General features: G+C 37.1%; 1 protein-coding gene across 30 annotated transcripts in view; it reads right to left on the bottom strand.

Moving 5' to 3' along the window:
• Window positions 1–13,387, bottom strand: part of NRXN1 (neurexin 1) — a 1,116,221-nt gene that overhangs the window by 929,094 nt on the left and 173,740 nt on the right. Inside the window, exon 5 of one of the 30 annotated variants that reach the window (XM_063789118.1) lies at window positions 4,842–13,387. This exon is cut by the window's right edge and continues 63,512 nt beyond it. The exons of the other annotated variants lie outside the window; for them this stretch is intronic. The gene's annotated coding sequence lies outside the window, so the exon portion shown is untranslated. Of the gene's footprint in view, window positions 1–4,841 lie in introns of those variants that run through there. 30 annotated transcript variants of the gene reach the window in all.

The raw sequence follows: 13,387 nt of genomic DNA, 5'->3' as shown, positions 1-13,387 counted from the left end.
GATGTTATCGTCTCAATTTTCAAAAGAAGAAAATGCTTCAGATAGGTTAGGGAACCATCCCTGACCACACAAACTAAAACTCCTCTATTCCAATCATCCTCTATTGAAACGTAATGACTTACTTTCTTCATGGCGTTTTTCACCATCTGAAATTAGCCTGTTCATTTATTCACTTGTTAACTCTCTGTTTTTCCCTCACAAATTTAAAGTTCAGATTAGGAACCTCACCATCTATCTACCTCTCTAACTCTACTGCCTAGAGTGGTCCCTGGAATATGGTGGATGCTCGATCTATGTCAAGTGATACAGTAGCATATTCCACAAAGAAGCAAGGGCTGAAATATGTGTTTAAAAATTTCCCCACATAATTCTGATATGCTTACCTCCCTCCCCACCACAGATATGTCTGATATAAATATACACGCTGACACACTGAAGGAAAAATAAGGCTTTTTGAATGTTTATATTTTCTGAGGGAAAAAAAAAAACAGAAAATTTATGTGAAAGCTCACTTTGACTGACAAAAGTGATGATTCTCTAGCAATAGCACAGCCCATGAATTTGTTAGCTTGCAATCAACTGCTAATAGCACATTTCAGTATTGCTGACTGGCTTTAGAGATTACTGTTTCTGTGTTGTTTTTCACATTAAAATTTCTTTTCTAGCATCAGACAGTGAGTTACTAGCTATAGGGAGTAAAAGGCAGGAGTAGAGGAGGTCTGTAGAATCAACTTAAAAAATTTTTTTTCATTGATTTAGTCAGTAATTCCATACATTTTTTCTGAACCACGGGTGACCTTCATACACAACCACCAGGTTGTTCATTTTGTTTTGTGTTTTAGAGCATCAGTAAAACATACATGGTCTTACTGAATTCTCAGCAACTAAAGCCACCACAGATATGCCTTGAATCGGTATTCTCAAAGTGTCAGGTGTAAGGCTAGAAGAGAAGGAATGCTCCTCACTCCAATCAATTTGCTCATTCAAATCAATCTACTGCACTCGCCAGCCAGTTAACAACCTCTGGGTCGGCAAGCAAGATTTTTTTTTTTCTTGCTTTTAAGATGTGAATCCTGTGGTATATTTAGCTTATGCTACTGTGTTTGTCTTACTGTCTCTCAGAAATGTCTTTACCCTTTAAAAGATCCATATACATTTTCAGAAATATGGTGGCAATAAATAGATCTTACACCATAAAAGGCATTCTAAAGAAATAGCATAGACCAACAAAAACAGTTCAAAAAAATATTTTCTGGGAGCAGTTGTACCATGGAATTCCTCAAATTGTTTTTACTATAAAAGCAACAATTCAAAACCAAATTGCAATTCAAGATAAAAATATGAGTGATTTATGTATTCCCTCTCTAGGAGAGGAAAAATATCTTTCCTTTATCCTTCCTTTGGTTCATGGCCAAGCCCCTATAACAGAAGACAGATTAAAAAGAGAAAAGCATATAAATTTATTTTACAGAAGTTTTTTGTGGCATGAAAAGTTTCATAACGAAATAATGACCTTAAGAAACAGGCAATCCTACAATTTTTAAGCTAGTTTTGATAAACAAATGGACAGTCATGGAAAAGAATGATTGGATAAAAAGTATGCTCTAGTGGTAATAAACTGGGAGAAACTTAGCAAGACCTGTCGGATCAGATTCTTCTCTGTAACCTTTGCCAAAGATAAGGAGGAACTTATATTCTCGGTATTGGCAAGGTATCTCTGACATGAGGGTCTTGTGACATGCATCAGTGGGAGGTGAGAAAATCCTTCCTAGGTTTTGTGGCCTGCTTCAAGAGACAAGGGAAGGAGAAGGTCAGAGCATGACCTTCCTAGTTCGGTGTTCTTTTTTTTTATTATTATTATTTTTACTTTTTCAAATTCCTTCTTAAATTATTTTAAAGTAATTGTGACCAGAACCCCATCACCTCACTTAAAAAAATCTGGAAACTGGGGTTTAGAGGGATATATCATCCGTCAAGGTCAGAGGCCAAACAGGTTTCTGAATAAAGCTGGATTGAAACTAGGTCTCACTGCAGGGGAAACAATACTGGAGTGCTGGGAAGGGAAGAGTGTGGTCGCTTTAAATGATACAGAAGCGGGGAAGGGAAGTGCTGGGTAGAGAAAGGCCAGTCCCTGGCTAGGGCTCCACCCCCATGGACCCAGGTGAGAACAGGCATTTCCTGCCCAAATGTTGCATTTCCCAAGACTACCCTGGCCCATCCTGAGCCTATAAAAACCGGAGACCCTAGCAGGCCAACACACAGAAACGGCTGAATACCCGGAGGAGCACATCAGCAGAAGACGACACAAGCTGCTGGACGGCGAGAGAACATCGAGAGGATGTCCAGGGAGCACGTCAAGAGGACGTGGAGGGAGTATGCAGGTGGAAGAGCACACCGACAGACGTCGGCACAGCAGCCAGCCGTCCACCATCGAAAGGTGGCGGAGTTTGGCTGGAGCGACCAGAGAAGAGTCCGGCTGCAAAGCGACCTGACTCCAGGGGAAAACCATCTCCCTCTGGCTCAGCCATCAGCTGAGAGCTACTTCTACTCAATAAAACCTGCCACTCATTCTCCTAGCCCACATATGATCCGATACTTCTGGCACACCAAAGCAAGAAACCCCAGGATACAGAAATCCCTCTGTCGGAAGGGGATCTTATGGATCTGGTTAACACAAGCCGCCTATAGACAGCAAACTAAGAGAGCATCGTGTAACACACGCCCACTGGGGTTTCAGGAGCTGTGAATATTCACCCCTAGACACTGCCATGGGGTCAGAGCCCCACAGCCTGCCAGTCTTTATGCTCCCCTAGACGTTCAAACAGCAGGGCACTGAAGCAGCCAGTCACATCCCCATCGCACGCCCTGCGAGGGAGGCAAGGGAATCTTTCCCATTTCAGAAGCTGGATTGAAACTAGGTCTGATTCCAGCAACAAAGCTCCAAGTTGCTGGCACTCTCTGCCATTTGTCCTCCTAATGTCTATGCTCCCTAGGAAAGTTATTCTCCAATGGGTCAAAGTTATCATCTAGTGTGTACGTGTTCAAAAAAGCTAATGACATATGTTAGTGGAGCTGCCCCCTACAGCTCTGCTTCGGTTTGGTAGGCAATTGGTTGCTTTGCTCTTTACCAACAATTTCAGAGGCGGGAGAGAAGTTTGAAGGATTTCTAAGGGATAGTGAGGGATGAAATAAAAACCTGAAGGAAAAACCCTGTGGGGTTTTCAGTTAACATTCCAAAAATAATTCAGAGACTAGGACTGGAAAACTTTGTATACTTTATTTTGCTTCAAATTATTATATTTTATGTCTCTTATACCCTAAAATGATTAGGAAGAAACAGCTAATAGAACAAATACACCAAGACTGGTCTTTGGATGTGGCAAAAATGCCAGGGTAGTCTCTTCCAATTTTGTACACTCTTGGAGGGAAAGAACTCCAGGGGTTAGTGCATAAACTGGCTGCTTTAAGGAGGACAAAACAACTGCCACCCTGGGATTTATAGGAAGTTGGCAAAGGAGAGTGTTAAAGTTGATCCATGAGGAACAGATTTGCCTTAACGAAAGCAGGTCCCAGGCGATTCCCCACATACAGTGCCTTCTCTGTCCAACTAACCCATCACTCACATTGCTATTCTTGACAGAAATGTCTGTCTGTCTTTTTTTGTGGTTACAACATTCTTCAAAGACCAACTCAAATCTCTCCTCCTCCAGAAAACTCTGTTGATCACTCTCTAACTGCTAGCCTCTCCAGAATGCTTACTGCCTATATATCCTGAACTACGTAACTGGGAATTTAATTTTATAAGTGGGCAAGAAGGTCTTAACCTTCCCTTCAACTTGACCAAACTTCACACAGGTTTGTTACTGACCATAGGCCCTTGATCTCCCTTTTCTAAGAGGATTTACTTTAGACCACTTGGAATTGTAAATTCTTTCTGTGTTCCCTTAACATGTAAATCTTCTGCTAGACTCCTGTCAGTTTTACAACCCAGGAATGTCTTTCTCAAGGTCCTGGGAGCCATCCCTTTTGAAATAAAATCTTCAGGAATGCTACTGTTACTATCTCCCAGTCTAAGGGTGAAGGTAAGAGCCTAACCTCTACAAGCATCAATTAGCAAACACAGATGGCCTTGTCAGGATGACCAACGTTACCCAATTAAGTTTTCTAATACTTTTCCACTTGCTCACCCCAGTTATCAATAACTCTTCTTTTGTTTCAGCACAGTTCAGTTCTCTCTCTCTCTCCTCTTGCAATAGTCTTGATCCCTGTTGCAATAATCTTCAGTCTTCCTTACCCGCTTGTCCAGGATAACTTCTCTTTGATACACTGATAAATTCAGTAGCTATTTCCTGCGTGCTATCTTTCTTAGACCGGAATATAAGATCCTGTAACTATTTTAATTGAATAATGTGGTCTTTCTGGAAACTTCTCTGTTAATATAGTCCCTCTCTTCCCCTGTTTACTGCTTCTACCTTCCCCAGTACACACACACACATCATTGACACTTTATGACTGAATTCTAAGTTTTTTAAAAAATACGTATGTGTCCAGGTGTGGTGCTCATACCTGTAATCCCAACACTTTCGGAGACTGAGGCAGGAAGATTGCTTGAGCCCATAAGTTTAAGACCAGCCTAGGCAACAAAGTGAGACCTCATTTCTACAAAAATTAAAGAAAAATTAAAGAAAAAAAAATAGCCAGGCATGATGGTATATGCACCTGTGGTCCCAGCCACTGGAGAGGCTGAGGCAGTAGGATCACTTGAGCCCAGGCAGTTGCAGCTACAGTGAGCTGTGATTGCTGCACTGCGCTCCAGCCTGGGCAACAGAGCAAGACCTGTCTCGACAGAAAAAAAAAAAAAAAAAAAAAAAAGGTTTTTTTGTTTTTGTTTTTGTTGTTGTTTGTTTGTTTTAAATACATATTTGGACCTCCCTTCTCCACTGCTTTTTAACAAGGTACTGAGTGGCTAGGAAACATTCAGTAAATACTAGTTTCCTTGGTGGTCAAAATATTTTTCTTCTCTGGAACTCAGAAAATAGATTACAGATGAAATATACGGGATAAGTCAGCCTGTGGTAGTCACCTCTAATGACTATTTTGACTTTCTTTCTTGCTTCAGTCACAGTAGGCTCAGAGTCCTTCTCAACATCACATTTCAGGCTGCCAGCACCACGCTGTCAAATTCCGCACATAAATTGAAACCTACTAGCCTTTCTTAAAGATGCCCTTTTAATCTAAAGAATATTTGATTTTAAACTCTGTTTTTTGATGAGATTCATCACCTTCATGCTTAAAGAGCCATTTATTATTTGGTAAGTAAACTAGTTCACATTCCTTTTAAAAAATCAATATCAAAGATTAAACTAAGGTTTTTTTTTCCACACATTTGAGTTGCGAAATCACTGGCAGAGGGTGTCTAAAATGAAATAGACCAAAATATGCTCAAAAACAACAGATTTTTGTTTTCTTGAAAGACAAGAACTTTCCTAGTCAGTACATCTTCTAAAATAAGGCCCTTAGAATGTGATTGCCTAGAAAATATTCACTGCTTTTCTTCTTAAAGTGTTCATTGTTATTTTTGAAGAAATGAAGCAGAGTGGAATGTTACCAGTTTTAATAGCCATCACTTTTACTCATCATCTTTCTAATTCCTAGGGTTCAAAATATAAAGGAAAGAAAAAAGGAACCACTATAATAGATTATGAAACATAGAGATGACCACGGAAATGGTTTCTAAGATAAAAATACATGCAATGAATAATTGAGGCACAAGAGTCACCATGCAGTCACTTAGCACACATTGTTTCCTGCCTTAAGAGGAGCCATAGGTCTAGATATTTATTCCCCCCAAAAGTGGGGGTGGGGGTGAGGGTGAGGGGTGAGGGTGACGGGATAAGATTGGTTTCAAGGTAGGTTTCTAGTTGATTCAATAACCAAGATAAACAGAGAAATGAGGTGATTCGAGTTTCTCAGGGACTCTCAAAGACAATAATATTTAGGTAAACAAGAAATATATAAGTGTTTTAAGGTTTTCATAATTTCTATTGCTTTACTATTTTTTTAACCCCTGGAGTAAGTGGGGGTGTTGTCTGTCTTGCTGCAATGGCCTCTTCTCTCTGAAAATTGTTGCCTCTTCCCATCCACATGTTGTACACACTAAGGTGCCAAGTTTGTACCTTGACACCTATCTCCAGCTACTCCTGTACATCAGGATACACAACTCACTCAAGATGACCAATACCATTTTCAGAAAATTTGCAACTGAGTGTGGCTTATTAGTTTAAAATAAACGGATAAATTCCTAAGCAGCGAGACAAAATCTAAATGCAACACACATGGAAATAAAACATACAGGAGAGACCAAAAAGGGAGGAAAAAAAATAGAACAAAAACATGGCTGCCCAAGGTTCTCATCGGCTTTTCTGTCCCTTCATCAGGCCCTCGAAAGGACCCTTAAAATCTGTAAGATACGCCTGTGTCCTCATAATTCATTATTTTTGCTAATGGTAACATAAATGACTTTCTGTAGTTAAAAAGGAAAAAGAGAGTAAGATACTCTTAATAGTGCCTTTGTTTTTATAGGCAGTAACAATAGAAAACACTCCAAAGGACGCGAATGTCTTTTTAGCCATAGAAAACTGAAGGAGAAAGCTGTGCTAGCAATGATCTGAAAGGCAAGGGACACAGGTGGAAGGACAGATGGTTGTTGCCAGAAGGGGAGAAAATGGTCCAAGTTCTTGATACCCTTGGGATATAGAGATGCAAGGTGAATAGAATGTTGGCCAGGAGACACAACTGGCCCCAAAGGATTTGACCAGGCAAAAGGCACTAGTCACTCATAGCTTTACACTATGACAGTTGAAATGCTTTTTAAATGGGTTCTAGAATGTTATACATGGAGAAAATCTACTCTTTCCCCTATCAGACAAAAAAGGCAAGAGGGAAACAACTTTAAGCAAGAATGAAAATGATTCTTTCCTCTGACTAATTGAATTGTGAGGAGCCTTGAATGTCCCTCTTATTTCATTTTCTTTTGTTGTTACGTTAAAATAATCAAAAAATAGTTTTTTAAAGTTTAAAATATGTCTGCCTGTTTGCTCAGACCCCAATGGAGGGTCATATTTCTGTCAATTCTTTGATTGTCAAAAAGAGTTAGGTTCTGGTACAAGATCTTTAACAACTGAATTACTCTGAATTCTGTTTTACCGCTTAAGAAGGATGGTTATATTTGTCTTTCATAGAATCTCAGAGTTGGAAAAAATCTTAGAAAATGTCAAATTTAATTTCTCATTCATATATACACACTACCTGTGTCAGTACTTTCTTGATAGTTTTCCTTAAGTAGACTCAGTTTTTACCTCTTAATAGGAATTTAATAGAAAATCAATAACATGAACTAAAAACCAGTAGCATATTTCAGAAATAGAAAGTATTCATTTAAGAAAATGTTCATCTGAATATCACCTAAAATCAACTGGCATACACATATTAATGATAACATTTTAGTTGAAATAGAGTCCTTTCCTCTTGCCATCTAACAAGGATATCATGAAAGGCTTTGTAAAATATTGTGCTAAGAAGCAGACAGCTGTTAATCCCAAAACTCTTCACTCTAAATGGAAATCTCTTTCATCTAACTTGGCATGTTCTTAGTAAATACACCTTAATTCACTCTCAGTGTCCACTATTGAAGACCCCATATACCCAGGAAGATGCTGTGACACATATAAGAGGAGCAGTTCTTTGTAGAATAAATGCTTTGTAATGATTTTATTCTCTGCTATCTGAGGACTATCTGTATATATTGACTACTTGCACAAACGAAACTTTTACACATTCTATATGCTCACATTTCTTCAACATCTTACTGAACAAAACAATTTCACAGTAGGATGCCAGTGAGGATTTTTATAATGAAAATCTGCATGAGAGCACAGTAATAACATGCTATAATTGCTCAGAGAGAAATAATCCTTCATGTCCAAGTTTGCCAATGGCACACTCCATTATTATTTGAAGTGGAACAGGTCACTTAAATTTCTCTGTATCCATGTCACAAGTTTCATTTAAGTTGTGTGTTTTACTTCCAAATTTACAAAGTGAAATATGGTTTATTAGAAGAGACAGTACTGGAAATTATTTGTCAGATGTCTTTTGTAGTAACATTTCTATTCACATCTTAGCTTCATGCAAGGAATAGGACCATATAAAAATAAAGCTAGAACACAAATCATCACATATTCATATGTCAGGACTCTGAGCTTAAAGAAGAAATCCCTTTCATATCTGTGATAAACTCAGATGTCTAACTTTCCCTGCAACCACGCATATCCCTTACTGGATAAATTGCTAAAAGAGGTTCCCTATACAAATTCTTATCCATAAAAGCAGGCATCCTAATCTGTACTTGTCACTGTTATTTTCTTTAATATGTAAGTCAATTATAGCAAGCTTTAAATAGAACCTAATGAGAAATTCTCATAATTAAAGAGAAAACAGTACAGGAACTTCCTGCCAATATAAACTGTTAATTTCGCAACACATGCTCCATCGACTTTTTCCAATTTCTATATTTTATTCACACTGTGTGTTTCCCCAAAATAATGCTTTTAATGAAATTTTCCCATTGAGTACAATTTTCTTAACTTAAATGATAACTACATTTTTAATCTGAAACCTCTTTAAGATCCTCATTGGCAAAAGACAAGATTGAGAATCACTTCCATTTTCAGGAAATTGTGTAAAATCAGCATGGCAGATATAGCAATAGATGTTTCTCTTTATTTTCCACTTTGAGACCTGGGAGCTTATTATTTGAATAGCCATGAAAAACAGAGTGGATTAACAACAAATAAAGAGATCATACACATTTTTCTTATCAGAAGTCAAAATGGTATTTCACTTAACTGGCTAAAAATACGGAATGTAACATCTCATATATTAATGCATCTTCCTGTAAGATCTGTTCCAATATCTAAGCATATCCAAATGCTAAAATCCACAGAGCAGTGCAAGGAAAAAATACTAGTAAAACCCAATGGAAAGCTACCATCAGAAGCTGAGTGTATTCATCTAGCTTTGCACTGCAGTAAAGTACATTCCGTAGAGTACATTCTGAATAGCAATAGCCTACCTTTAAGCTGCACTGTCTTACATATTTCAAATTACACTTTGTTTGAAAGAACAGACTGGTTATTTCCAAGATATCTCATGAAAAACTTATTATAGTTCGAGGAAAATAAGAGTTGGAGCCTTGGCAGAATACCCAAAGGCATTTTGCTTTTCTGACTACTATTCAAATCTTACTTGGCCCAACTTGACAGCCATTCTTTCTGACAACTTTAAGAGGTTTCAGTAAGTGGTATGTAACCTGCAGTTTTCTTTCATTTGGGATACTGTTTATAGCTAATTCAGGCACAAGGGACTAGAAAACATAATATTTTCATAACTATAAATTACTTTTATGTGGTTTCCCAACTACTATGTAGTGTAGGATTATGTACAGGAGTGGAAGAAAGAACAATGAGCCTGGACAGGTTTTTCAAATTTGAGCAACAGAAACGGATTTAAAAGACAGATTACAGGGTCCTCACTCCAGATATTTGAATTATGTGCAGGGCCTGAAAACCTGTGTTTTGAAAAATCTCTCCAAATTATTCTTATATTGGAGTACCTTCTCTAGACACACCGGGGTTGAGATTAACTACCAAATATTAATAGTGTGTGACTGTTAAGAGGAAGAACGTGGTGCAGTGGGGTGGAGTATGGGAGGCGGTTCAAGATATAAGGGAAGAGAATATATTACTTTATTTATTACTTCATTCAGTCATTTATTACTTCAAGTAGACTTCATAAAGAAAACTCACTTTGCTTTGAAAGTATCTTAAAGTATAAAAATAAACTTTAACTTTATACAAGCAATGAACGTATGTTTCAAATATGCAAATTAAATATTTTAAATATTCCAAAAAAAGTATCCATCTTAATTTTATCAAAAAGAAAACTGAGACTCAAAGAATTCCACTGACTTGTCCAGAATTGCACAGCTAACAACGTCAATTACAACTAAAATTCAAATTCAATTCTGCAAAACTTATGGTCTTTGTAATACTCCATGCTGCTTCCTTCAAATAGTAAGTTAATTTATCTTGGCCTCAGTTTACCAATGGCCAAAATGAAAGAATGTGCCAGAGGCTGACAAATGACTAACCCAGTAATTATTTAAAACATCCAAGGTAAGGTGTATGGCCCAATAGCAAGATTTGGCCGAAAGAAAGTAATTAGGAAAAGAACTTCTTGGAAATTTAAAATAATTTTTTTCTACTTTAAACAAATATCCAAAATAATTTTCCTTAATATTTAAAAAGAGGAAAGGACATTCATTGAATATCCTACTATGTCCACTGACTATCCTATCCTGCATGCTATACTTAAAGTGTATTATTTGATTTAATCCTCAAGACAAACCTCTAAATATAGTCGTATTGAATACATCATACACGGGAAAAAGTATGGTTAAACAAATTAATTTTTCAACAATTGAAACAAAAAGTCCATGTTAGAATCTATACAGCCTTCCCTTAAAATCCTATGTCTTTCTAATATAGAGAAAGACAACATCACATGCAATGAGCAACAGAACACGAGTAGCCTTTTTTTTTTTTTTCCACCATGGAAAGCCTTGGTTTCTAAAAATGCATTGCATTAGAGACCTTTGTAATTATGCAGAAGAAAGCTGGTTATTCTCAGTTTTCCCTGAGGAAAGAATGGGAGATAATAAACTTCAACCATACTTGTGACATTTAGATTACTGGGAAATAATCTTTAGAAGTATTGGGCTTCTAGAAGTATTGGGCAACAAGAGCTTTTAGAGTCAACTATGGACGAGGACCTTCAGGGGATTATCACCTTAAAAATCCTGGATCATTTCTCACTTACTGGTATTACTCACGCACACCCCTCCTAGCTTGAAAGCAAGAGAAAGTCTAAGGAGACTGCTCAGCAGCTTGCAGCACTGTAAATTTATGTGCAGGCACTTTTAAAACAACTTCAGAAAACAGATTTCCCTTTCAACTTACTTGTTTTTTTCATTTAGTGTATTCTATCAGAGCAAGTCCAAGACAAAAGCTTTCCCAAGAGAAAAGCTGAGATAAGGAATAATGTATTCAGTGAAAATATGTAAGATTTATTCTAGGTTTATCATTCAGACCAAACCTAGTATCTATATATTATCCACATTTCCCCCTAAATTTTATATCATCACAAATGTACATCAAAACAGGTATTCCTTTTTAATTGTCGTGAAATATGTTATCTCAGGCAAGTGTAATAACTTGAAAAATATTCATGATACTTAATTACTTTTGTTCTTTAATTCATTTAACTTCCCTCTGAGGGTGTTAGCATTTCCTAGTATTTCAGAACAATGGTTTACAAGTTGTCTTCCACAGCAATATCACATTCCCATGTAGGAATCCCTATGGACATGATTAGTTTAGATATAAATGAGGTTTATCAGGAATAATTCCCAGATAACTAGCTCTAGCCTATCCTATTCTCACAGTAATTGTCATATCCAGTGCTCCAGATACCACAAGAGACAAATGCCCTTTTACATTGCTATCAAGGGCCAGTATTCTACATTTATGTTTAGATTAAGTTGGGTAAACTTTTGTATCAATGTAAGTGCTAACACTGACATTTTACAGAAGAGCTTGCATTTTAGTTGCGTATGTATTAAATGATTTGGAGACTATTTTAATTACTAAGATGCTTTGTTGAGAGATTATTTTGATACATTTACTTCGGGGTAAAGTTGAGCTGTGTGCCCTCTGAGTCAATATTAAGAAAGGAGAGAAGAGGGGATTTGATATTGTCAGGATAAACTAAAAAGGAAAGAAGAAACTTGGTTGGGGCAAGGATAGTGGGGTGGGGGAAATGGTGAAGGGTCAGTTAAAAAGCCAGTGGTGGCTACATGGCTGGGAAATAACTTTGGTGAGTAGATGTGTCTAGAACTATTTTTTTATGTGGTTGATTTGAGGTGTGAAAAATTAGCTTCCACCCCTTTCCTTTGTAGAGGATGATCACTGGTAAATTATGTGTGACTCACTGATGCTTTTGTGGAAGTGGATTCTCTTTGGAGAGCTTAAACAGAAAAATGAAGAAGCAGTTAACATCTGGGTTTTCAAAGTATATACTCAGAGATCAACATCTTTGAAGGAAGATATACAAAGCCATTAATTTCTCTAGAGAGTGCTTCATCATGCCCCATGAGTTTATAATTCTTCAAGGCCTAGGTCAAGGCCTATTTTCTCCAAGAAACTGTTTCTGATTATCCATCCCTCGGTGATCTTCCTCCCTTATGTAACCCTACAATTCTCACCTCCTGTGCCTTTTAATTTAGCATCTAATACTGTAATTCATAAAAGGCCTAATCAAAATAGATTAAAAAAAAACAGACAATGGAATAAAATTCAGACCAAAGCCTAGCAACCATCTTATTCATTCTGCATCGGTACTGGTTGGTGACAGCTTACACCACCTGCTATACAATGATGCAATCCAATGTGCGAGAATCTTTTTTTGTTACACCTTTACATGTGCTTTCAGGTGTTTTGGTTACAGCTATGGGTATCAGAATTTTATTGATGGGTGAGCATTTTCTTTTCCTAAGACCTAAAAGTAGCAGGGGAAAAGGCTCAGCATGTTTTACCCAAATAGATTTTTTTTTTTTTTTTTTCAGAATGGATAAAGACAAACTTTGGAGCCAAATGCTTCATTGTTTGTGCATAAGTCTCAACAGGCTGGTTGAATTAAGCTCTACATATTCATCAACAGGCATTGCCAATAAAGACACAAATAAAACAAATTAATATTTTTCAAAACTCTGTGTCTTCAGAAAATTTCTATGAGGCTTTGATGAACAAAACACAAACGTAAGAAGCACCACCATTGTCTCACTCTTTGGGCGCAATCATTCTCAAGGACATCTGTGCTGATTCCTTTTCAAACTTGGATGGCTGCTATCTGAATCAGGCCCAGATGCTTTTGTTGGAAAAAAAAAATCTGAATTTTGAGGTTTTCATTTAAGTTGAGTAACAGCTTTCTCCACTCAAACATGCAATTTATTTTACAGTGTGAGATTAATAGCAATAATTGCCTGGGAAATAAAGAAGTCTTGAAGAAAAATACCACATATCAAAAGGCTACTTAAAAAAAAATGCGGGTCTTTGCTCAAGCAATGAAGCTATGCTTCTTATTTGCAAATCATTCTATTATAACTTCAGTCATACTATGCAGACTACTTTAAACATCTGAAATTTAACATCTGAAATTTAAACATCTGAAAATTTTAAGTTTTTAAATGAAAAATCAGGATGGTTGATAT

Source organism: Pan troglodytes, chromosome 12 (genome assembly GCF_028858775.2).
Source record: "Pan troglodytes isolate AG18354 chromosome 12, NHGRI_mPanTro3-v2.0_pri, whole genome shotgun sequence".
NCBI classification, from domain to species: Eukaryota; Metazoa; Chordata; class Mammalia; order Primates; family Hominidae; genus Pan; species Pan troglodytes.
The sequence above is the reverse complement of the archived record's forward strand: the minus strand, read 5'-3'. Positions and strand labels throughout refer to the sequence as shown.